Source organism: Rattus norvegicus, chromosome 19 (assembly GCF_036323735.1).
Source record: "Rattus norvegicus strain BN/NHsdMcwi chromosome 19, GRCr8, whole genome shotgun sequence".
Taxonomy (NCBI): domain Eukaryota; kingdom Metazoa; phylum Chordata; class Mammalia; order Rodentia; family Muridae; genus Rattus; species Rattus norvegicus.
Window position 1 is genome coordinate 39,557,203 of NC_086037.1, and position 24,869 is coordinate 39,582,071.

General features: G+C 42.7%; 1 protein-coding gene across 2 annotated transcripts in view; it reads right to left on the minus strand.

Moving 5' to 3' along the window:
• LOC134478811 (disks large homolog 5-like) overlaps nucleotides 1–24,869 on the minus strand; it is a 272,163-nt gene that overhangs the window by 25,815 nt on the left and 221,479 nt on the right. The gene's annotated exons all lie outside the window — the stretch shown is intronic.

The following is a 24,869-nucleotide window of genomic DNA, read 5'->3' on the forward strand; positions in this document are numbered from 1 at the left end:
ACCAGAAAAGCAAGATCTAGTTACAAAATCATATTTGATCATGATGCTGGAGGACTTCAAGAAAGACATGAACACACTTAGGGAAGCACAGGAGAACATTAATAAACAAGTAAAAGCCTACAGAGAGGAATCGCAAAAATCCCTGAAAGAATTCCAGGAAAACACAATCAAACAGTTGAAGGAATTAAAAATGGAAATAGAAGCAATCAAGAAAGAACACATGGAAACAACCCTGGATATAGAAAACCAAAAGAAGAGACAAGGAGCTGTAGATACAAGCCTCACCAACAGAATTCAAGAGATGGAAGAGAGAATCTCAGGAGCAGAAGATTCCATAGAAATCATTGACTCAACTGTCAAAGATAATGTAAAGCGGAAAAAGCTACTGGTCCAAAACATACAGGAAATCCAGGACTCAATGAGAAGATCAAACCTAAGGATAATAGGTATAGAAGAGAGTGAAGACTCCCAGCTCAAAGGACCAGTAAATATCTTCAACAAAATCATAGAAGAAAACTTCCAAACCTAAAAAAAGAGATACCCATAGACATACAAGAAGCCTACAGAACTCCAAATAGATTGGACCAGAAAAGAAACACCTCCCGTCACATAATTGTCAAAACACCAAATGCACAAAATAAAGAAAGAATATTAAAAGCAGTAAGGGAAAAAGGTCAAGTAACATATAAAGGGAGACCTATCAGAATCACACCAGACTTCTCGCCAGAAACTATGAAGGCCAGAAGATCCTGGACTGATGTCATACAGACCCTAAGAGAACACAAATGCCAGCCCAGGTTACTGTATCCAGCAAAACTCTCAATTAACATTGATGGAGAAACCAAGATATTCCATGACAAAACCAAATTTACACAATATCTTTCTACAAATCCAGCACTACAAAGGATAATAAATGGTAAAGCCCAACATAAGGAGGCAAGCTATACCCTAGAAGAAGCAAGAAACTAATCGTCTTGGCAACAAAACAAAGAGAATGAAAGCACACAAACATAACCTCACATCCAAATATGAATATAAAGGGAAACAATAATCACTATTCCTTAATATCTCTCAATATCAATGGCCTCAACTCCCCAATAAAAAGACATAGATTAACAAACTGGATACACAACGAGGACCCTGCATTCTGCTGCCTACAGGAAACACACCTCAGAGACAAAGACAGACACTACCTCAGAGTGAAAGGCTGGAAAACAACTTTCCAAGCAAATGGTCAGAAGAAGCAAGCTGGAGTAGCCATTCTAATATCAAATAAAATCAATTTCCAACTAAAAGTCATCAAAAAAGATAAGGAAGGACACTTCATATTCATCAAAGGAAAAATCCACCAAGATGAACTCTCAATCCTAAATATCTATGCCCCAAATACAAGGGCACCTACATACGTAAAAGAAACCTTACTAAAGCTCAAAACACACATTGCACCTCACACAATAATAGTGGGAGACTTCAACACCCCACTCTCATCAATGGACAGATCATGGAAACAGAAATTAAACAGTGATGTCGACAGACTAAGAGAAGTCATGAGCCAAATGGACTTAACGGATATTTATAGAACATTCTATCCTAAAGCAAAAGGATATACCTTCTTCTCAGCTCCTCATGGTACTTTCTCCAAAATTGACCATATAATTGGTCAAAAAACGGGCCTCAACAGGTACAGAAAGATAGAGATAATCCCATGCATGCTATCGGACCACCACGGCCTAAAACTGATCTTCAATAACAATAAGGGAAGAATGCCCACATATACGTGGAAATTGAACAATGCTCTACTCAATGATAACCTGGTCAAGGAAGAAATAAAGAAAGAAATTAAAAACTTTTTAGAATTTAATGAAAATGAAGATACAACATACCCAAACTTATGGGACACAATGAAAGCTGTGCTAAGAGGAAAACTCATAGCGCTGAGTGCCTGCAGAAAGAAACAGGAAAGAGCATATGTCAGCAGCTTGACAGCACACCTAAAAGATCTAGAACAAAAAGAAGCAAATACACCCAGGAGGAGTAGAAGGCAGGAAATAATCAAACTCAGAGCTGAAATCAACCAAGTAGAAACAAAAAGGACCATAGAAAGAATCAACAGAACCAAAAGTTGGTTCTTTGAGAAAATCAACAAGATAGATAAACCCTTAGCCAGACTAACGAGAGGACACAGAGAGTGCGTCCAAATTAACAAAATTAGAAATGAAAAGGGAGACATAACTACAGATTCAGAGGAAATTCAAAAAATCATCAGATCTTACTATAAAAACCTATATTCAACAAAATTTGAAAATCTTCAGGAAATGGACAATTTCCTAGACAGATACCAGGTATCGAAGTTAAATCAGGAACAGATAAACCAGTTAAACAACCCCATAACTCCTAAGGAAATAGAAGCAGTCATTAAAGGTCTTCCAACCAAAAAGAGCCCAGGTCCAGACGGGTTTAGTGCAGAATTCTATCAAACCTTCATAGAAGACCTCATACCAATATTATCCAAACTATTCCACAAAATTGAAACAGATGGAGCACTACCGAATTCCTTCTACGAAGCCACAATTACTCTTATACCTAAACCACACAAAGACACAACAAAGAAAGAGAACTTCAGACCAATTTCCCTTATGAATATCGACGCAAAAATACTCAATAAAATTCTGGCAAACCGAATTCAAGAGCACATCAAAACAATCATCCACCATGATCAAGTAGGCTTCATCCCAGGCATGCAGGGATGGTTTAATATACGGAAAACCATCAACGTGATCCATCATATAAACAAACTGAAAGAACAAAACCACATGATCATTTCATTAGATGCTGAGAAAGCATTTGACAAAATTCAACACCCCTTCATGATAAAAGTCCTGGAAAGAATAGGAATTCAAGGCCCATACCTAAACATAGTAAAAGCCATATACAGCAAACCAGTTGCTAACATTAAACTAAATGGAGAGAAACTCGAAGCAATCCCACTAAAATCAGGGACTAGACAAGGCTGCCCACTCTCTCCCTACTTATTCAATATAGTTCTTGAAGTTCTAGCCAGAGCAATCAGACAACAAAAGGAGATCAAGGGGATACAGATCGGAAAAGAAGAAGTCAAAATATCACTATTTGCAGATGACATGATAGTATATTTAAGTGATCCCAAAAGTTCCACCAGAGAACTACTAAAGCTGATAAACAACTTCAGCAAAGTGGCTGGGTATAAAATTAACTCAAATAAATCAGTTGCCTTCCTCTATACAAAAGAGAAACAAGCCGAGAAAGAAATTAGGGAAACGACACCCTTCATAATAGACCCAAATAATATAAAGTACCTCGGTGTGACTTTAACCAAGCAAGTAAAAGATGTGTACAATAAGAACTTCAAGACACTGAGGAAAGAAATTGAAGAAGACCTCAGAAGATGGAAAGATCTCCCATGCTCATGGATTGGCAGGATTAATATAGTAAAAATGGCCATTTTACCAAAGGCGACCTACAGATTCAATGCAATCCCCATCAAAATACCAATCCAATTCTTCAAAGAGTTAGACAGAACAATTTGCAAATTCATCTGGAATAACAAAAAACCCAGGATAGCTAAAGCTATCCTCAACAATAAGAGGACTTCAGGGGGAATCACTATCCCTGAACTCAAGCAGTATTACAGAGCAATAGTGATAAAAACCGCATGGTATTGGTACAGAGACAGACAGATAGACCAATGGAATAGAATTGAAGACCCAGAAATGAACCCACACACATATGGTCACTTGATTTTTGACAAAGGAGCCAAAACCATCCAATGGAAAAAAGATAGCATTTTCAGCAAATGGTGCTGGTTCAACTGGAGGTCAACATGTAGAAGAATGCAGATCGATCCATGCTTATCACCCTGTACAAAGCTTAAGTCCAAGTGGATCAAGGACCTCCACATCAAACCAGACACACTCAAACTAATAGAAGAAAAACTAGGGAAGCATCTGGAACACATAGGCACTGGAAAAAATTTCCTGAACAAAACACCAATGGCTTATGCTCTAAGATCAAGATCGACAAATGGGATCTCATAAAACTGCAAAGCTTCTGTAAGGCAAAGGACACGGTGGTTAGGACAAAACGGCAACCAACAGATTGGGAAAAGATCTTTACCAATCCTACAACAGATAGAGGCCTTATATCCAAAATATACAAAGAACTCAAGAAGTTAGACCGCAGGGAAACAAATAACCCTATTAAAAAATGGGGCTCAGAGCTAAACAAAGAATTCACAGCTGAGGAATGCCGAATGGCTGAGAAACACCTAAAGAAATGTTCAACGTCTTTAGTCATAAGGGAAATGCAAATCAAAACAACCCTGAGATTTCACCTCACACCAGTGAGAATGGCTAAGATCAAAAACTCAGGTGACAGCAGATGCTGGCGAGGATGTGGAGAAAGAGGAACACTCCTCCATTGTTGGTGGGATTGCAGACTGGTAAAACCATTCTGGAAATCAGTCTGGAGGTTCCTCAGAAAATTGGACATTGAACTGCCTGAGGATCCAGCCATACCTCTCTTGGGCATATACCCAAAAGATGCCTCAACATATAAAAGAGACACGTGCTCCACTATGTTCATCGCAGCCTTATTTATAATAGCCAGAAAATGGAAAGAACCGAGATGCCCTTCAACAGAGGAATGGATACAGAAAATGTGGTACATCTACACAATGGAATATTACTCAGCTATCAAAAACAACGAGTCTATGAAATTCGTAGGCAAATGGTTGGAACTGGAAAATATCATCCTGAGTAAGCTAACCCAATCACAGAAAGACATACATGGTATGCACTCATTGATAAGTGGCTATTAGCCCAAATGCTTGAATTACCCTAGATCCCTAGAACAAACGAAACTCAAGACGGATGATCAAAATGTGAATGCTTCACTCCTTCTTTAAATGAGGAAAAAGAATACCCTTGGCTGGGAAGGGAGAGGCAAAGATTAAAACAGAGACTGAAGGAACACCCATTCAGAGGCTGCCCCACAGGTGGCCCATACATATACAGCCACCCAATTGGACAAGATGGATGAAGCAAAGAAGTGCAGACCGACAGGAGCCGGATGTAGATCGCTCCTGAGAGACACAGCCAGAATACAACAAATACAGAGGCGAATGCCAGCAGCAAACCACTGAGCTGAGAATAGGTCCCCCGTTGAAGGAATCAGAGAAAGAACTGGAAGAGCTTGAAGGGGCTCGAGACCCCAAAAGTACAACAATGTCAAGCAACCAGAGCTTCCAGGGACCAAGCCACTACCTAAAGACTATATATGGACTGACCCTGGACTCTGACCCCATAGGTAGCAATGAATATCCTAGTAAGAGCACCAGTGGAAGGGGAAGCCCTGGGTCCTGCTAAGACTGAACCCCCAGTGAACTAGACTATGGGGGGAGGGCGGCAATGGGGGGAGGGTTGGGAGGGGAACACCCATAAGGAAGGGGAGGGGGGAGGGGGATTTGCCCGGAAACCGGGAAAGGGAATAACACTTGAAATGTATATAAGAAATACTCAAGTTAATAAAAAAAAAAAAAAAAAAGAAATAGTCTTGGTTATGATTTTCATTGAAGTTTTCTTTTTGTTACTTCATAGTTATATATTCTTGTTTACTGTTTTTCATTATTGATACCATTTTAGTTGTTCATTTTATGCCTGCTTTTTGTAAATTGTACTCCTTATGAATAAAAATTGATTTGTAATTCTTGACTCTAAAGATCATCTTCGTTATTCAAGGGTACTTTCCCCTCCTGTAGACTTAGAACTGACAGCTAGATATGGACCTTTGCATGGTCCAGGGAGCATGGGTAAATAGTGAATTCAAAGCCACCAAGGGGTACACAGGGTGATAGTGTCTTTTGTGTGGATAATGTGACTTTTTTATGCACACACACTTTATGATGTAATCACTGCCATACTGTATCCATGCCGTCATGTGTTCTGCTCATCCTAATCTATATCAGTCTACAACACACATTCCTTATTGATTGTGTGCACCAGATATTGAGTAACACACACTCATGCCTTTAGAGCTGCAGAAAGAATGACAACTTTCACAAAGGAATAGAGAAGGAATCCTAATCGGGAACCACGTGCCTCAGTTTTTCTTACAATACAGCATCAGTATTAAACCACAGAGATAATGACCATCAACGTCATTTTGGGAAATAGGTTTTTATAAGTGCTGTTTCACTTGATCATTCTTATACTGTGTTTTTTATTGTTGCTGATTATATTTATTGTTATCATTTAACTCAATGGATCTTTTTTTTTTTTTTTTTTTTGGAAATGTATGTCTGGGCCACTCCTGAGTGCATTTCCCTCATGATCCAAAAGAGGGAATAACATTCCCCATTGTAGATGATTGTTAGGGACCATGTGGTTGTTCTGAGAGAGCAGCAGATGCTCTAACCTGTGAGTCATCACCACAGCTCCTGTAGGAAGCTTTTGTACTTCCAGGGCATGTGCTGTACTAGGTGGACACGATCACCTTCAATTAAGGAGAGCGATCTCAGGAGATGTGTATGTACAGGGGATTGAGCGCTGTCTGCTCAATGTGGTAGGCTGCTAGGCATCCATACCAGGCTCTGGTGCCTCCACTGCTCATTGTGCATCAGGATAATCCTCCAGCATCACTCAGTTTCAATTCCAAACAGATCTTTCACTTACGATCAGTGATGATTATATAGATTATGCACATCTGATAAAATACAGAAGAGACTAGCCTCCCTCTATAGCCAACTTTGCATAATGAATTCTTTTGATAGAAAGCAAGATAATTATCTTAATCTATGCAGTTTAGGGAGAACCTCAACAGCATCCATAGTGAATGCAGACTGCAGCTGTGAACACATGTTTCTTTTGCAGAGCAGTTATGTACAAGCCCAGAACTTAGGTGGGACACTTCATGTTGCCCCTTTTCCATGGCAAATCTGTGATTGTATTGAGAAAGTGTATTTTCCACGTGACTCATTTCCAACTTAGGGAATTAAACTGCCTTAGTGAGAGTGGAGGTGACTCGGAGAGATAAAGTGAAGAAGAATAATCCAGCATGTCTGCAAACAGATGCTGTCTTATTAGGGCTTTTCAATGCTCAGCAGCTAGAGAAGCAAGGGAGAGGCATTAGTTACTCTCAATAGTCATTATAAGCTGACCATGACACAAAAAGAGTCATAGGTATCACAATAGAATCTAGTAACTAGATTTAACCAATCTATCACATTCATGCTGTATTTGGTGGTATTTTTTGCCCTCTTAGAACCTGAAAGAGGCTTGAGGTTTTCTAATCCTACTCATAATTTATTATTCTTCCCAAAACTATGGGCTTTGTTCTGTTAATGCTAACAGTGCCATCCAATACCTAGGATATTTTCTACTGACATGTGTGACATGAGACGAAACAGTCCCTGTCATCCCTCACCTGAATAAACTTCCTTAGAGGACAGTGTAGTTGGAGGGTCCTTCTCTCCTCTCCAAGATAGAGAAACATTTCCAGTCTCCAGACAAGTCCGTCAGCCATTGTCTAGTTTCTGTCTTGAGATGTCCACATTGTCAGCTGAGTGTCGTCATCCAGCCTGCCCTGTAATTGTTGTAGACGATTAATAGGGTTCCAGCCATAGGATTTAATTCAGTGCTACAGTACTTGCCAAACACACTCAAAGCCCTAGCTGCCACCCTAGTCCTGTGTGCTCTAGAGAAAGAAAATAAAGAACCACATTGTCTATTAAGTTTCTCCTCCAATAAAAATGAGAATCTGCATCAGGTCTTTTAAGTAACTCTAAGCCCCAGCTTCCCCACAGCTCCCTCCATCGATTCCACTATTAGTTCATTTTAAGTAACACTCACTTTATTCTTGGTGTGCAAAGAATGTGCACCATGTCATTAATGTGTGTGTGTGTGTGTGTGTGTGTGTGTGTGTGTGTGTTCATCCATGAACTCACTATACACTTTTATCAAATGACCCAGAAGACCATAGAGAAACCGGTCGATGTGCATGCAGAATTATGTTACTACTGTTCCATGGCACTTGCAGGGAACACTGAAATAGTGGGCTGCTTTAATAGAGCCTAAAACCAGGCTATGCATGCTTTTCGGTGAGATTGTGATGTGCAACACCACAAGACATCAGCAGAAGCTTCATTTATTGCATGCAGCTGTTACCAAGGTGAGGCAAAGCCTCATCCCATAGAGAGTCTGGTAGGATCTGATGAATGGAAATAAACTCAGGGTTGAAATCAAGCCTTTAGAAACAAAGAGAAAAATACAAAGTCAAGGAAAGCAAGGGCTGTCTTTTTCTTTTCTTTTCTTTTCCTTTCTTTTTTTTCTTTTTTGAGAAGATCCACAAGAGAGACAACCCCTTCCTCAAACTAACAATGCACAAGAGAGACAATACATAAATTAAAAATCAGAAATGAAATGAGGGACATAACAATAGACACCGAGCAAATTCCAAAATCATTAGTTCTTACTCCCAAGGACTTTAAGCCAGAAAACTGGAATATTTATTTGATATTGATGATTTTCTAGACAGATAACAATTACCAAAGTTAAATCCAGAACTGGGAAGGTATCTGAATAATACCCCTAAGAAAGTACATACTGTCATTAAAGGTTGCGTACATTATATATTATATTGCTTTCTTTTTGCACGATTAAACCCCTTCGAAGACCTTTAACTATGTTATAGAAAGTGTTACTTTTAAAACAAAAGAACAAAGAAAGAAACTGTGGAGTCATTGAAATACACTTCCCAGACAGGATCAAGGAAAGACGGCTGAGAGATGCAAGCAGGGGCTGCAATGCTGCCCTTGAGGAGAAAATGTTTTTTCTCACTTTACCTTACACTATGCTGTACTGTGTCCTATTTTTGTGGAAGCGGCTCTCATGCTCTCTGAGTTATGACAAGTATATTGTGATACTAGGAAGAGGGGTGGTTTACTATACAGATATTTTAAGAAGAAGCCTTTGCTTGGTCTTACTTCTTTGTCTACTCTCGCCTTAGTTGTTCCTGGTATCATGGAAATAACGGTCTTATTATATCTTGCCAAAAGGGAAAGTGAGGTAATACATATTCATCCCTATATAAGGATTAATAAGCTTGCAGCTGCATGCAGTTGCATCTGCCTTTGCTCTGCATCACATGTGTTCTGGTTATTTGTGACCATACCTGGGCCCCCAATGACCTAGATGTAGACAAGCATCACCCTTCTCAGAGTCAGGTTTATTTTTTTTTCTTTTTTGTAATCTATGATGTGGAGGCATATTACAGCAACAATATGAAATACCAGGCTGGCTTGTATGCAAATTGCTGTGTTTAAGCTAGGTATGGGGACAAGACCTCAAAATGAGCTGTTAAGATGGGAAACAAATAATGTGCTTGTTGCTGGAATTGAGTCCCCTCAGCTGTGTTGCTCTGCCTGCTCAGTGTCCATTCAACCTCACTCTGTTTCTACAGAGGAACTCAAGGTTTGCCCCAGCCACCTGTGAGCTGTGATATGGGCAGAGAAAGGCCAGGACACAGTGCTGGTTTTCCACTACTCAGTTATGCTGAAATTTCTACTACTGTACTTAATTACAGTGTGGTCAGTTATTACAGATATTTGTATATATCTATCATAGAGGGCAACAATGATTGAGTACACCCCATTCTATAAAAAACAAAACTCAGGACACATGGCCCTTGGCAGCAATGTATCAAGAAACATCTAGGATGGTGGGGAATGAATTCTGCAAAGCAATGAACTCAGATAGGTTGGGTTTGGAGAAAGATGTCTGGTCAAATGCCCACTAGATTCACATTGTGTCATCTTGATTTAATCTAAGGACAAAAAAGTGGAGTATCTCTGATGGCTTTCTTCTAACCCCTTGAAAGGTTCACTGGGCTATGACCTCAGTACTTCATTCTTCTTGCTGGGGGAGCAACACTCAGGGAAGCTTGAGATTGCCATAGGCACAGTATTAGGCTAGAAATGCTGAGTAGGTAATATTAAGTTGTTCAGATGGTGATAACCATTTCATTTGTTCTTAACGTGGACCTAAGGAAAGACAGATCAAGGTCCTTAGAATAGAAAGATCATTTCCAGTTCTTTTCTACCATTCCAGAATGAAAGACTGGTTGGGAGAGAATCATAAAAATTCAAGAATTTGTTGATGATGCTTTGAATGAAGGGTGGGTTTCAGTGCTGGTTTTAGACAGGGTCTCAATTATCCCATGTTGTTCTCTTCCTTGCTCGTCAGGTTCACTTTGAGCTCAGATAAAGCTGCTTCCACTTTCCAAAGGATAGTCTTACAGGAGGGGCCTCCAAGGACTATGAGGACATTCTTAGCCATTGAGAACTGAGGTGTGTAACCCACAACTATAGCTTTATCCACTTTCTTCCAAGTCTACCAGCCATTTCAGATCGTTGTTGTAATATGCCTGACAATCAAGGTCACAGAAAAATAACTTGGTACACAGCAAGGACATGGCAATCATATTCTGTGTCGTTATGTATGTACTGGATGAGGTTTGTTAAAATGACAATATTGCACAAAGCTTTATATAGGACGCATCAAAATAAGGGTCACTATGCATTGTCTTATCTAAAATGTCCTAATGAGAACTGACAACTGGACCACTATTCCTGTAACTTCCTATGAGAAGCTTGTGCTTTTAGTTTTTTTCTTTTCTTTCTTTCTTTCTTCCTTTTTCTTATTTACTTATTTATTTATTTATTTATTTATTTAATTTGCTTTATAAGTTGTCAGGAACATAGGTCAAGTCATGGATCTGCCCCCAAATCTGAGCTATGCATCTGATCAATTAGTATTAGTGTATGCATTCAATAAAATAACTTGTTCTTTTTTTAACTATGATAGATGCTCTTGTGTTTTGTGGGTGACCCATGAACCAGAAGAGAAGATTCTCGTTTCTTTTTTTTTTTTTTTTATTAACTTGAGTATTTCTTATATACATTTCGAGTGTTATTCCCTTTCCCAGTTTCCGGGCAAACATCCCCCTCCCCCCTCCCCTTTCTTATCGGTGTTCCCCTCCCCACCCTCCCCCCATTGTCCCCCTCCCCCCAACAGTCTAGTTCACTGGGGGTTCAGTCTTAGCAGGACCCAGGGCTTCCCCTTCCACTGGTGCTCTTACTAGGATATTCATTGCTACCTATGAGGTCAGAGTCCAGGGTCAGTCCATGTATAGTCTTTAGGTGGTGGCTTAGTCCCTGGAAGCTCTGGTTGCTTGGCATTGTTGTACATATGGGGCCTCGAGCCCCTTCAAGCTCTTCCAGTTCTTTCTCTGATTCCTTCAACGGGGGTCCTATTCTCAGTTCAGTGGTTTGCTGCTGGTATTCGCCTCTGTATTTGCTGTATTCTGGCTGTGTCTCTCAGGAGCGATCTACATCCGGCTCCTGTCGGTCTGCACTTCTTTGCTTCATCCATCTTGTCTAATTGGATGGCTGTATATGCATGGGCCACATGTGGGGCAGACTCTGAATGGGTGTTCCTTCAGTCTCTGTTTTAATCTTTGCCTCTCTCTTCCCTGCCAAGGGTATTCTTGTTCCCCTTTTAAAGAAGGAGTGAACCATTCACATTTTGATCATCTGTCTTGAGTTTCATGTGTTCTAGGCATTTAGGGTAATTCAAGCATTTGGGCTAATAGCCACTTATCAGTGAGTGCATACCATGTATGTCTTTCTGTGTTTGGGTTAGCTCACTCAGGATGATATTTTCCAGTTCCAGCCATTTGCCTACGAATTTCATAAAGTCGTTGTTTTTGATAGCTGAGTAATATTCCATTGTGTAGATGTACCACATTTTCTATATCCATTCCTCTGTTGAAGGGCATCTGGGTTCTTTCCAGCTTCTGGCTATTATAAATAAGGCTGCAATGAACATAGTGGACCACGTGTCTTTTTTATATGTTGGGGCATCTTTTGGGTATATGCCCAAGAGAGGTATAGCTGGATCCTCAGGCAGTTCAATGTCCAATTTTCTGAGGATCCTCCAGACTGATTTCCAGAATGGTTGTACCAGTTTGCAATCCCACCAACAATGGAGGAGTGTTCCTCTTTCTCCACATCCTCGCCAGCATCTGTTGTCCCCTGAGTTTTTGATCTTAGCCATTCTCACTGGTGTGAGGTGAAATCTCAGGGTTGTTTTGATTTGCATTTCCCTTATGACTAAAGATGTTGAACATTTCTTAAGGTGTTTCTCCGCCATTCGGCATTCCTCAGCTGTGAATTCTTTGTTTAGCTCTGAGCCCCATTTTTTAATAGGGTTATTTGTTTCCCTGTGGTCTAACTTCTTGAGTTCTTTGTATATTTTGGATATAAGGCCTCTATCTGTTGTAGGATTGGTAAAGATCTTTTCCCAATCTGTTGGTTGCCGTTTTGTCCTAACCACAGTGTCCTTTGCCTTACAGAAGCTTTGCAGTTTTATGAGATCCCATTTGTCAATTCTTGATCGTAGAGCGTAAGCCATTGGTGTTTTGTTCAGGAAATTTTTTCCAGTGCCCATGTGTTCCAGATGCTTCCCTAGTTTTTCTTCTATTAGTTTGAGTGTGTCTACTTTGATGTGGAGGTCCTTGATCCACTTGGACTTAAGCTTTGTACAGGTGATAAGCATGGATCGATCTGCATTCTTCTACATGTTGACCTCCAGTTGAACCAGCACCATTTGCTGAAAATGATATCTTTTTTCCATTGGATGGTTTTGGCTCCTTTGTCAAAAATCAAGTGACCATATGTGTGTGGGTTCATTTCTGGGTCTTCAATTCTATTCCATTGGTCTATCTGTCTGTCTCTGTACCAATACCATGCAGTTTTTTATCACTATTGCTCTGTAATACTGCTTGAGTTCAGGGATAGTGATTCCCCCTGAAGTCCTTTCATTGTTGAGGATAGCTTTAGCTATCCTGGGTTTTTTGTTATTCCAGATGAATTTGCAAATTGTTCTGTCTAACTCTTTGAAGAATTGGATTGGTATTTTGATGGGGATTGCATTGAATCTGTAGATTGCTTTTGGTAAAATGGCCATTTTTACTATATTAATCCTGCCAATCCATGAGCATGGGAGATCTTTCCATCTTCTGAGGTCTTCTTCAATTTCCTTCTTCAGTGTCTTGAAGTTCTTATTGTACACATCTTTTACTTGCTTGGTTAAAGTCACACCGAGGTACTTTATATTATTTGGGTCTATTATGAAGGGTGTCGTTTCCCTAATTTCTTTCTCGGCTTGTTTCTCTTTTGTATAGAGGAAGGCAACTGATTTATTTGAGTTAATTTTATACCCAGCCACTTTGCTGAAGTTGTTTATCAGCTTTAGTAGTTCTCTGGTGGAACTTTTGGGATCACTTAAATATACTATCATGTCATCTGCAAATAGTGATATTTTGACTTCCTCTTTTCCGATCTGTATCCCCTTGACATCCTTTTGTTGTCTGATTGCTCTGGCTAGAACTTCAAGAACTATATTGAATAAGTAGGGAGAGAGTGGGCAGCCTTGTCTAGTCCCTGATTTTAGTGGGATTGCTTCAAGTTTCTCTCCATTTAGTTTAATGTTAGCAACTGGTTTGCTGTATATGGCTTTTACCATGTTCAGGTATGGGCCTTGAATTCCTATTCTTTCCAGGACTTTTATCATGAAGGGGTGTTGAATTTTGTCAAATGCTTTCTCAGCATCTAATGAAATGATCATGTGGTTTTGTTCTTTCAGTTTGTTTATATAATGGATCACGTTGATGGTTTTCCGTATATTAAACCATCCCTGCATGCCTGGGATGAAGCCTACTTGATCATGGTGGATGATTGTTTTGATGTGCTCTTGGATTCGGTTTGCCAGAATTTTGTTGAGTATTTTTGCGTCGATATTCATAAGGGAAATTGGTCTGAAGTTCTCTTTCTTTGTTGTGTCTTTGTGTGGTTTAGGTATAAGAGTAATTGTGGTTTCGTAGAAGGTATTCAGTAGTAATCCATCTGTTTCAATTTTGTGGAATAGTTTGGATAATATTGGTATGAGGTCTTCTATGAAGGTTTGATAGAATTCTGCACTAAACCCGTCTGGACCTGGGCTCTTTTTGGTTGGGAGACCTTTAATGACTGCTTCTATTTCCTTAGGAGTTATGGGGTTGTTTAACTGGTTTATCTGTTCCTGATTTAACTTCGGTACCTGGTATCTGTCTAGGAAATTGTCCATTTCCTGAAGATTTTCAAGTTTTGTTGAATATAGGTTTTTGTAGTAAGATCTGATGATTTTTTGAGATTCCTCCGAATCTGTTGTTATGTCTCCCTTTTCATTTCTGATTTTGTTAATTTGGACGCACTTTCTGTGTCCTCTCGTTAGTCTGGCTAAGGGTTTATCTATCTTGTTGATTTTCTCAAAGAACCAACTTTTGGTTCTGTTGATTCTTTCTATGGTCCTTTTTGTTTCTACTTGGTTGATTTCAGCTCTGAGTTTGATTATTTCCTGCCTTCTACTCCTCCTGGGTGTATTTGCTTCTTTTTGTTCTAGATCTTTTAGGTGTGCTGTCAAGCTGCTGACATATGCTCTTTCCTGTTTCTTTCTGCAGGCACTCAGCGCTATGAGTTTTCCTCTTAGCACAGCTTTCATTGTGTACCATAAGTTTGGGTATGTTGTACCTTCATTTTCATTAAATTCTAAAAAGTTTTTAATTTCTTTCTTTATTTCTTCCTTGACCAGGTTATCATTGAGTAGAGCATTGTTCAATTTCCAAGTATATGTGGACATTCTTCCTTGATTGTTATTGAAGACCAGTTTTAGGCGGTGGTGGTCCGATAGCACGCATGGGATTATTTCTATCTTTCTGTACCTGTTGAGGCCCGTTTTTTGACCAATTATATGGTCAATTTTGGAGAAAGTACCATGAGGAGCTGAGAAGAAGGTATATCCTTTTGCTTTAGGATAGAATGTTCTATAAATATCCGTTAGGTCCATTTGGCTCATGACTTCTCTTAGTCTGTCGACATCACTGTTTAATTTCTGTTTCCATGATCTGTCCATTGATGAGAGTGGGGTGTTGAAATCTCCCACTATTATTGTGTGAAGTGCAATGTGTGTTTTGAGCTTTAGTAAGGTTTCTTTTACATATGTAGGTGCCCTTGTATTTGGGGCATAGATATTTAGGATTGAGACTTCATCTTGGTGGATTTTTCCTTTGATGAATATGTAATGTCCTTCCTTATCTTTTTTGATGACTTTTAGTTGAAAATTGATTTTATTTGATATTAGAATGGCTACTCCAGCTTGCTTCTTCTGACCATTTGCTTGGAAAGTTGTTTTCCAGCCTTTCACTCTGAGGTAGTGTCTGTCTTTGTCTCTGAGGTGTGTTTCCTGTAGGCAGCAGAATGCAGGGTCCTCGTTGCGTATCCAGTTTGTTAATCTATTTCTTTTTATTGGGGAGTTGAGGCCATTGATGTTGAGAGATATTAAGGAATAGTGGTTATTGCTTCCCGTTATATTCATATTTGGATGTGAGGTTATGTTTGTGTGCTTTCATTCTCTTTGTTTTGTTGCCAAGACGATTAGTTTCTTGCTTCTTCTAGGGTATAGCTTGCCTCCTTATGTTGGGCTTTACCATTTATTATCCTTTGTAGTGCTGGATTTGTAGAAAGATATTGTGTAAATTTGGTTTTGTCATGGAATATCTTGGTTTCTCCATCTATGTTAATTGAGAGTTTTGCAGGATACAGTAACCTGGGCTGGCATTTGTGTTCTCTTAGGGTCTGTATGACATCAGTCCAGGATCTTCTGGCCTTCATAGTTTCTGGCGAGAAGTCTGGTGTGATTCTGATAGGTCTGCCTTTATATGTTACTTGACCTTTTTCCCTTACTGCTTTTAATATTCTTTCTTTATTTTGTGCATTTGGTGTTTTGACTATTATGTGACGGGAGGTGTTTCTTTTCTGGTCCAATCTATTTGGAGTTCTGTAGGCATCTTGTATGCCTATGGGTATCTCTTTTTTTAGGTTAGGGAAGTTTTCTTCTGTGATTTTGTTGAAGATATTTACTGGTCCTTTGAGCTGGGAGTCTTCACTCTCTTCTATACTTATTATCCTTAGGTTTGATCTTCTCATTGAGTCCTGTATTTCCTGTATGTTTTGGACCAGTAGCTTTTTCCGCTTTACATTATCTTTGACAGTTGAGTCAATGATTTCTATGGAATCTTCTGCTCCTGAGATTCTCTCTTCCATCTCTTGAATTCTGTTGGTGAGGCTTGTATCTACAGCTCCTTGTCTCTTCTTTTGGTTTTCTATATCCAGGGTTGTTTCCATGTGTTCTTTCTTGATTGCTTCTATTTCCATTTTTAATTCCTTCAACTGTTTGATTGTGTTTTCCTGGAATTCTTTCAGGGATTTTTGCGATTCCTCTCTGTAGGCTTCTACTTGTTTATTAATGTTTTCCTGTGTTTCCCTAAGTGTGTTCATGTCTTTCTTGAAGTCCTCCAGCATCATGATCAAATATGATTTTGAAACTAGATCTTGCTTTTCTGGTGTGTTTGGATATTCCATGTTTGTTTTGGTGGGAGAATTGGGCTCCGATGATGGCATGTAGTCTTGGTTTCTGTTGCTTGGGTTCCTGCGCTTGCCTCTCGCCATCAGATTATCTCTAGTGTTACTTTGTTCTGCTATTTCTGACAGTGGCTAGACTGTCCTATATATAAGCCTGTGTGTCAGGAGTGCTGTAGTTCTGTTTTCCTCTCTTTCAGTCAGTTATGGGGACAGAGTGTTCTGCTTTCGGGCGTGTAGTTTTTCCTCTCTACAGGTCTTCAGCTGTTCCTGTTGGCCTGTGTCTTGAGTTCACCAGGCAGCTTTCTTGCAGCAGACAAGTTGGTCTTACCTGTGGTCCCGAGGCTCAAGTTTGCTCGCGGGTTGCTGCCCAAGGGCTCTCTGCGGTGGCAGCAACCAGGAAGAAGCCATTGGTAAAATTAATGTCTGGAATTTTGCGTTGTAAAACAACACATTGGCTCTGCAGCTTTTGGCAAGAACCATGGACAGAGAGATCATGCCAACTGGGAACAATCTGAATAGAAATCGGGTTTCTTAAGTCATTGGAGAAGTCCTCAAGGAGAGAGGAATGAATGGGTAGCACCATAATAGAAGGCTTTAGGATCTCGTACAGTGCTACTCTAGATGCCTTGAAAATACAAATAGAAAATGAAAAACTAAATGACTTCACAAGAATTAGCTCAATTCTGATTATGATTATTTCATATTGGCATTTTATACTTGATTAATTTTTTAAAATATTTAAAAAAGAACCTTCTGTTTTAATTCAAGGCTCTCTTGGAATCACAAAACCCTTACAACCTATGTATGGTGCCCTGCATCTAACACTATTGGGCTAGAGAGTCTACTTTTAACTTAGTCACCATCAACAGCTTCCATTTAACCAGCAGGTTCCATGCCAGGCAGACACTGTGCAGGTTGTATGTTCTGTTAATCCCCACAGCAACTCAATTCAGCAGAAACACCTCCATTTTACATGTGAAGAAACCACAGCTCAAACAAATGAGAATCGGGGTCCCCTCAGTCTCACTGGCTGTCATTTAGACCTACATCCTTCTCTGTAAAGGGAAGCCATGGGCCTGATGTGGGCTGTGCAAGCTGACTCTGCTGAGATGATCAATGCTATTCTTGACCCTGGGAGAATTTAAGACAAGGTGAGCCCCCAGACTCCTGGAATAGATTCTGCCTCTGGTTCTAGGCTGGGACACAGTATCCCTTGCCATGGGTCTCTACTCATCTGAGGAGTCTGCTCCCATGTGTCAGCTTCTATGGCAGTGGTTCTCAACACTCCTAGTGCTGCAAAACTTTAATACAGCTCTTCATGCTGAGGTGACCCCCACCATAAAATTATTTCATTGCTACTTTATAACTGATATTGCTACTCTTATAAGTCATAATATGCAAGGTATCCGATATCAAAGTATCTGCTACATAATTTCTGTGAATTGGTCATGACCCACAGGTTGAGAAACATTGCCCTGTAAAAATTTTTTTAATGGAAAAGCCTTCATCTCTGAAGGACCTGGAGCAGTTGTAAGACCACAGACACCCTGAAGTAGTGACAAGTTTTAGCCGGCTCAAAACCTGCTTACCTTAATGACAAAAGAGATTGCTGGCTAAAGGCACAATCTGAAATCACTGTCCTCAGGACATTTCTTGCCTCAGTTTTCCCCCATTACAATGTCTATCACCTTGTACTTATCTGTCCAGGAAGCCAGTCCCTGTAGTCTCTAATACAGACAGAATGTTAAAGGCAAGAATGCTTTCCCTCTGTTGGCCCACAGTCACTTCTACAGAAGTAAGTTCCAATACCCCGTAGGTAAATGTGTGTCTCTCACATAATGTGTGAAACTTGAAATGGCATCCTTTTGAGTTGACAAAAACCTACACTCACATCAGATTTACAACTGACCAACAATTATTTTCATGAGAACACAGAGGCTGGCCAGGCCTGCAGAGTCAGATCCCCTCCCTGCCTGGAATCATCCCACCTACAGCAGACTTCAGCTTCACCTATCAGCTGTTATCAGAAAAATGTCACCTTAAGATTCTGAAGCCCACATCTGCACAACCTCTGAAGTTGTTCAATGGCTGATATGGGGGTTTGTTCCAGGTTAATATCATTCTGGCCTCTTCTCTCCCCTGGACTGCCCTCTCTTCTCTCAGGTCTGTTGGTCTTGGAAGGACCTGGGTTCAACTCAAGGCCTGAGGGGTGGGGAGGACCTTTTATGTGGGAATCAGCATGGATCAAGGATGTATCCCCACTCTGACTGGGCACGTAAGCTCCAGGAAATCTTCTCCAGACACACATCTGGGTCATGTGTGAGCCAACAACTGTTTAAAAGGGAGAGCTCCTTGCTTTCTCCTGGAAGAAGCACTCGGGGGGTGACTGTCACTTCTGAACCTTCTGTTCTCTGTCACTTCTCAGAAGGGGCACTTTGCTCTAACTCCTCCTTGGGACCCACCCAGCATTGTGTCTGGAGGATCCTATGGTGTTGCAGCTCTGAGCTGGGTCAGAGAGCTAGCACACTGACAGGGAGAGGCCTGTTTTCACAGCTGATCTAGATCTGAGGAACAGGTGCTTTTAAAGAAGCATTTGAAACTATCTCCTGCAGGAGAGTTAACTCTGCAGGGAAAATTATACAGGACAGGGAAAAGTGGCTTCCCAACTTCTATGGGATGAGTGAACCAGGGAGGGCACAGGATGGTTGGGGAGGTCATGAAAGGCCTGCATCTCTCTGAAAATCTTCCAGAAACCCTACATCCCACCACTATCCTAGGCTCACACATGAGTTTCAGCAAAGTCTGCCACCTACTGGGGTCCCTGCAAGCTAAACCTGGAGTGGAGAACTGGGGAAAACACTTCAGGGAAGGGGGAGACACAAGTCCCCAGGACCAGGCCTGTCATCTGTTCCTTTGGCTCTGACTACCAGGTGTCCCCTAGTGCAGGGCTTGGTGAGCCCAGATCTCAAAAGTCTTTGGCCAAAGATGTTAGGGCAGGGTAGGGCAGGGCACAAGGCAGGGCTGCGCCCGGGCAGGCACAGGGCAGGACAGGGCACCAGGGCAGGGCAGGGCACAGGACAGGGCACAGGGCAAGGCAGGGCAGGCCACAGGGCAGGGCACAAGGCAGGGAACAGGGCACAGGGCACAGGGTAGGGCAGGGCAGAGCATGGCAGGACTCAGGGCAAGGCACGGCACAGGGCGGGTCACAGGGCAGGGCACAGGGCCAGGCACAGGGCAAAGGGCACAGGGGGTGGGCAGGGCATGGCAGGGCATGGAGCATGGCAGGGCACGGAAGGGCAGGGCACAAGGCAGAGCACAGGGCAGGGCAGGGCACAGGTCAATGAACAGGGCAGGGATATGCAGAGGGCAGGCACAGGGCAGGCACAGGGCAGGCCAGGGCTCAGGACAGGGCACAGGGCAGGGCACAGGGCAGGGCACAGGGCAGGACACAGGGCAAGGCATAGGGCAGGGCAGGGCACATGCTAGGGCAGGGCACATGGTAGGGCATTGTATAGGGCAGGGCACAGGGCACAGGGCAGGGCAGGGCAGGGCAGGGCACAGCAGGACTCAGGGCAAGGCACGGCACCTGAAAGGTGAAGAAAGTTAAGAAGGGCACTCACTGACTTGGATACAGAAAGGAGTTCCCTGTACACAGTGTGCTTGAACTGAGGGCCTTGCACAAGATCAGCAGGGGCACCACCACTGAGACACCCCCATTCCCTCATTGGAGATTCTAGGCAAGGGCTCTCTTCTTGATCCACGCCTCCAGCTCTCCTGACATCTACATGAATTATAACTGCTAATGCAGTGTAAATGACAGCTGCGCTGAAGGAATCATGAGAATAACAACTGTAAACGTTCCACCATGAATACAATTTGTGGAAAGAGGTTATTGGCAGCCAACAGGAGGGCTCTACAGTTAAAGGGGCTTGCTGTCAAGTCTGATGAGCTTGACTCAATCCCCAGGACCCACGTGGTAAAAAGGAGAGAACCAAGAGTCAAGCTGTTCTCTGGCTTCCACTCCTGGGCTTACATGTATGTGTGTATGTGTGTATGCATGTATGTGTGTATGTGTGTATGTGTGTATGTGTGTATATATATGTGTGTGTATGTGTGTATGCATGTATGTGTGTATATATGTGTATGTGTGTGTGCACATGAATGTGTATATACATGTGTTTGCATGTGTTTGCATGTATTCGTATTTGTGTATATGTACGAATATATGTTTGTGTATGCATGTATGGACACACAAACACGCACAATGTTAAAACATAAAAAGTTCCTTGGACAGTCTATGATACATGGATAAGTGGTGACCATACGGGGGAAACACGTATCCATGTAAGCACACCTGTTCACATGCGCTGAGCAATGCCCAGCCTGGTCTTGAGCTCACTACCTGCCCAACGATGAATTTCTGCCCACCTGGTCTTCTCAGAGCCAGGCGACGATTGTTCCTGCCATTCCAGTTCTGTTCCCGTTTCTCATGCCACAAACCTTCTAGCTTGAATCTCACCTACTGACGCAGGAACCTAACAGCCTCCAACCCAGTGAAGTAAGTAAACTTCTTCCTGACATCCTCAGGCTTGGTGTCCCCCATGAGTCACAGGGAGGAAGGATGGCATGCACCAAGGAGAAGGGCCATGGGCAAGGAAGACAAGAAACATAAGTCAGTCATCACTGACACCAGCAAAGTGTGTGCTTTAGAGATGGCTCTGCTCACTCTTGTCCCAGTGGCAGGACTTAAGAGTGATGCATACCTGTCACCCAGCACTCAGAGAAGTCTGAGGCACAAGAACCAGGAGTTCATGGCCATCTTAACTAATGGTGAGATCAAAGCCAGCCTGGGCTGCATGAGACTCAGTCTCAAAGCAGGCAAGGAGAAACTTTCTATATTTGAGCAAGGAAGCTGGAATCCTCCTGGATTCTAAACTTTCGATGCAATACAGAAAGATGCTAGGGCTAGTGTGGGAGAAAGTAGGAGACAGAGAAGCCAGGTTAACCCTCACTAATCTCCTCATGCTGTGTGAGCAATGAGGAGAAGGTGCCCTATACACTGTGGACAGGATGGTCTCTCAGACGGTTCAGAAAGCAATGGCGGCCTCCAGCAATTCTCCACTTGGGTGTGATTTGAGTCTTATACGTGTGTGTTTACAAGCCAAAACATAAAATCCATAGGTCATTGTGTAAATTCAACATGGCACAGCCATGTGCTGGAATATTATTCAGCCTTACATAGGAATGGGATTCTGACCCTTGAACAGGAATGAGAATGGTAGCCATTCTCCTAAGTCAGACCTCCAGGCAGTGCAAAGACAAACTAACACTGTATGACACCACTGACTGAGGGCTGGAGTGTCACCAGTTATATAAAGACAGAAAGCAGGAAGGTTTACAGAGCCCCAGGGGTGACATGGAGTGGGGAGGTTGGAGGGTAGGTGTGTAAGTGGGACTGAGGCTCAGAGGAATCAGACATGGCTGCAGAATATGCATGTGGCTGCCTCCCATACCTGTGAGTCCTGCCTCCTCAGAAAGGCAAATACAGCAAAAGAAATGAACAGAGGGGACAGGCTCTGACCTGTAGACACACACAAATGACGTGACAGAATGTGCACACTGATGCCTTGCTGCAGGAGCAGTTGAGCATCCAGAAGGGTTGAAAGAGGTTGGAAGGGCTGAGCATGGCACTGAGTTCAAGGACATAGCTTTAGGTCCTGGGGAACTTATGGTGCCCAGGCCCCATCCTGCTGATACTGAGGGACACAGCTGACATTCAGGGTGATGGCTGGGCTGGGCTGGGGAATAGGTGTCCACTCTCACCTGCCTCAGCTTGAAGGTGTGCTGGGTGAAGTAGGACTGCAACTGCTTGTTGGTGTAGTTGATGCAAATCTGCTCGAAGCTATTCTGTTCAAAGTCCTCAAATCTGAATATGGCCAAGACACCAATGGGCAAGCACTGGGAGACAAGGTTTGGTTATAGGCAGGGTCTCCTGGGAAGACTAGCCCTCCTGAGAGGGGTTGCAGAAGAGGGGGTGTGTTTTCCTAACCTGTTTGGTACCCAGTGCTTTTTTGCCAAGGGTTCCTTTTTTACTTCTTGATGGAACCAGGCCTGCACATATCCAGTAAGCCCTGGGGTGGAACCTAGGCTTGGTGCCCACATGCTGGCATGGCTGAGGGTGAAGCCTAGCCTATCACACTTCCAGACACCGAGTGCAGATGCCTGGGTTCCTATAGAATAGTGGTTCTTACTGTTCCTAATCCTGTGACTCTTTATTTCAGTTCCTCATGTCGTTGTCATCCCAACATAAACTTATTGGAGAGCTACTTCATGAGTGTGACTTTGTTACTGTGAGGAACTGTAATGTAAATGTCTGGTGTGCAGGAGCTATGATGCAGAACCCACAGATTGAGAGCAGCTGCTGTAGAGGATCAGAGTCCTCTGCCAGCCCTGGTGTTTGCAGAGATCCCGTGGGTTCCTAGTCTCCATGGCTTTTCCCAAGGACAGGGTTTATTCTTGGCCGTCTCAGGGCCCGGGCCCTCACAGAAACAGCCTCTTCCATGTCCTTCTTGTTGAGGAGGGTGTGGTTGGTCCTCAGCACAGTCCAGTCAAATAGGGCGCTGTATAGACACTTGGCCAGGGAGTCTCCTGCAGTTATGGCCTCTGGACAGAGGGGTTTCTTACCTGGGGTGGGGCAACCATGTCAGGTACAGGCAGTGATGCTCAGAGTCAAGACCTCGTTTTGTCTTATTTTCATAGACAAAGTTGCCCAGGCTGGCCTCGAACTTGCCGTGTAGCCAAGGATATTAAACAACTGATCCTACTGCCTCTACCCCCCATGGGCTGGGATTGCAGATGAATGTCACCACAGCTGGCTTGTCACAGATGCTATAGGGCTCTAAGTCAGGGGCCTCATGTTCAGGTGTGGTATGACTGTGCCATCCCCACATCTCAACCAGGGTTTTCACCTTTCTCCTGCTGAAGTCTGCTTAATCCTACCCTGGCCCCAGGACACAGCAGCTGTGGGAGAATCAAAGCCTGGGGCTTCAGCACAGCATGGGTACACAGCATGGCATGCAGCCTACACGGCTGTGAAAAAACCAAGGAAGTGCTTCTCAGCTCACCCCCTGCAGGAGTGTCTAGTCCATCTTTCTCCCCATGGACGCAGATATCTGCTTCCAACTGCCAGACATGTCCCTCTGGTTTTGACTTTCCTGGATGCCATGGCAATGCTACCATACAGAATGCTGCCTCTACTGGGAACACTCGATTACACAACCTCTCTGGGGGATATCTGAGCCAATCTGGGGATTGGGTGCACTGCAGAGAGGTCAAGTCATGTCCTGAAGTAACTTGTCCCACAAAGGCTCACTGTTCAGGGACTTGGCTGGAAAAGTAAGCTTATTCCCCTGGGCAGGGTCCCCATAGGGAATGTCCCACACCCTGCTATCAGGTCTATTCCTGGTGCCATCCAAATTCAATTTGCAAGCCCCAATGCTCTGGAAGTGTCAAGAGCTAACAGGAATGTACCAGGAAGTGCACACCACAGCAAAGGGAGAGGATGGCACAGAGACTTATGCTATGGGTTAAGGGGCACGGGAAGGCCACCTACAGCACAGGGGTCAGTCACCTCTTTCACAAACAAGGCAAATTGTCAATGCTCTCAGCATGGGAGCCTGAGGGGCTTGGTGGCTCCTAAGCCCTGCAGCTGCAGCCAGAAGCAGCAGTGAACAGGATGTAAATGCTGAGTATGGCGATGTCAATAAAACTTTATTTACAAAACCAAATCGGTGGTGGTGGTGGTGGTGGTGGTGGCGGCAGACTGGTTCATTTCAAAGCAAGCTGGAGTAGCATGGCCACTGAGCATCAGGAAACACAGAGAGGAATGTGACCCGACCCAGGGCTCCCAACACACTAGACATTGACCTTTGACACCGGAACGGGGTCCCTGAAGGCAAGTCAGGACAGTCAGATAAGGTAAGTATATTTTATTACAAGGAAATGGGACAAGATAAATCTTCTCTTCATCTCGCTATGCTTAAGCATCTTTTAAAAGTGCAGGGAAGTCATGTCTCTCAGTCTGGTTTAGAAAAGTGTTTAGAGACAGCAAGAGAGTACACTCCATGGTTCCCTGACAAGGGTTCCAGGGATTCTGGTATCTGGGTCAAAGTGAAAGCTAAGGTGGAAAAGGCTGTCAGGCAGGGCAAAAAGATTCCAATTCCTGGTCTCTTTGGGCTGTTATTTTTACTGTGTTCAAGGCCATGAATGCAGACAGGGTAATAATGAATATAGAACAAGAAGCTACAGCTTCATTAAGACG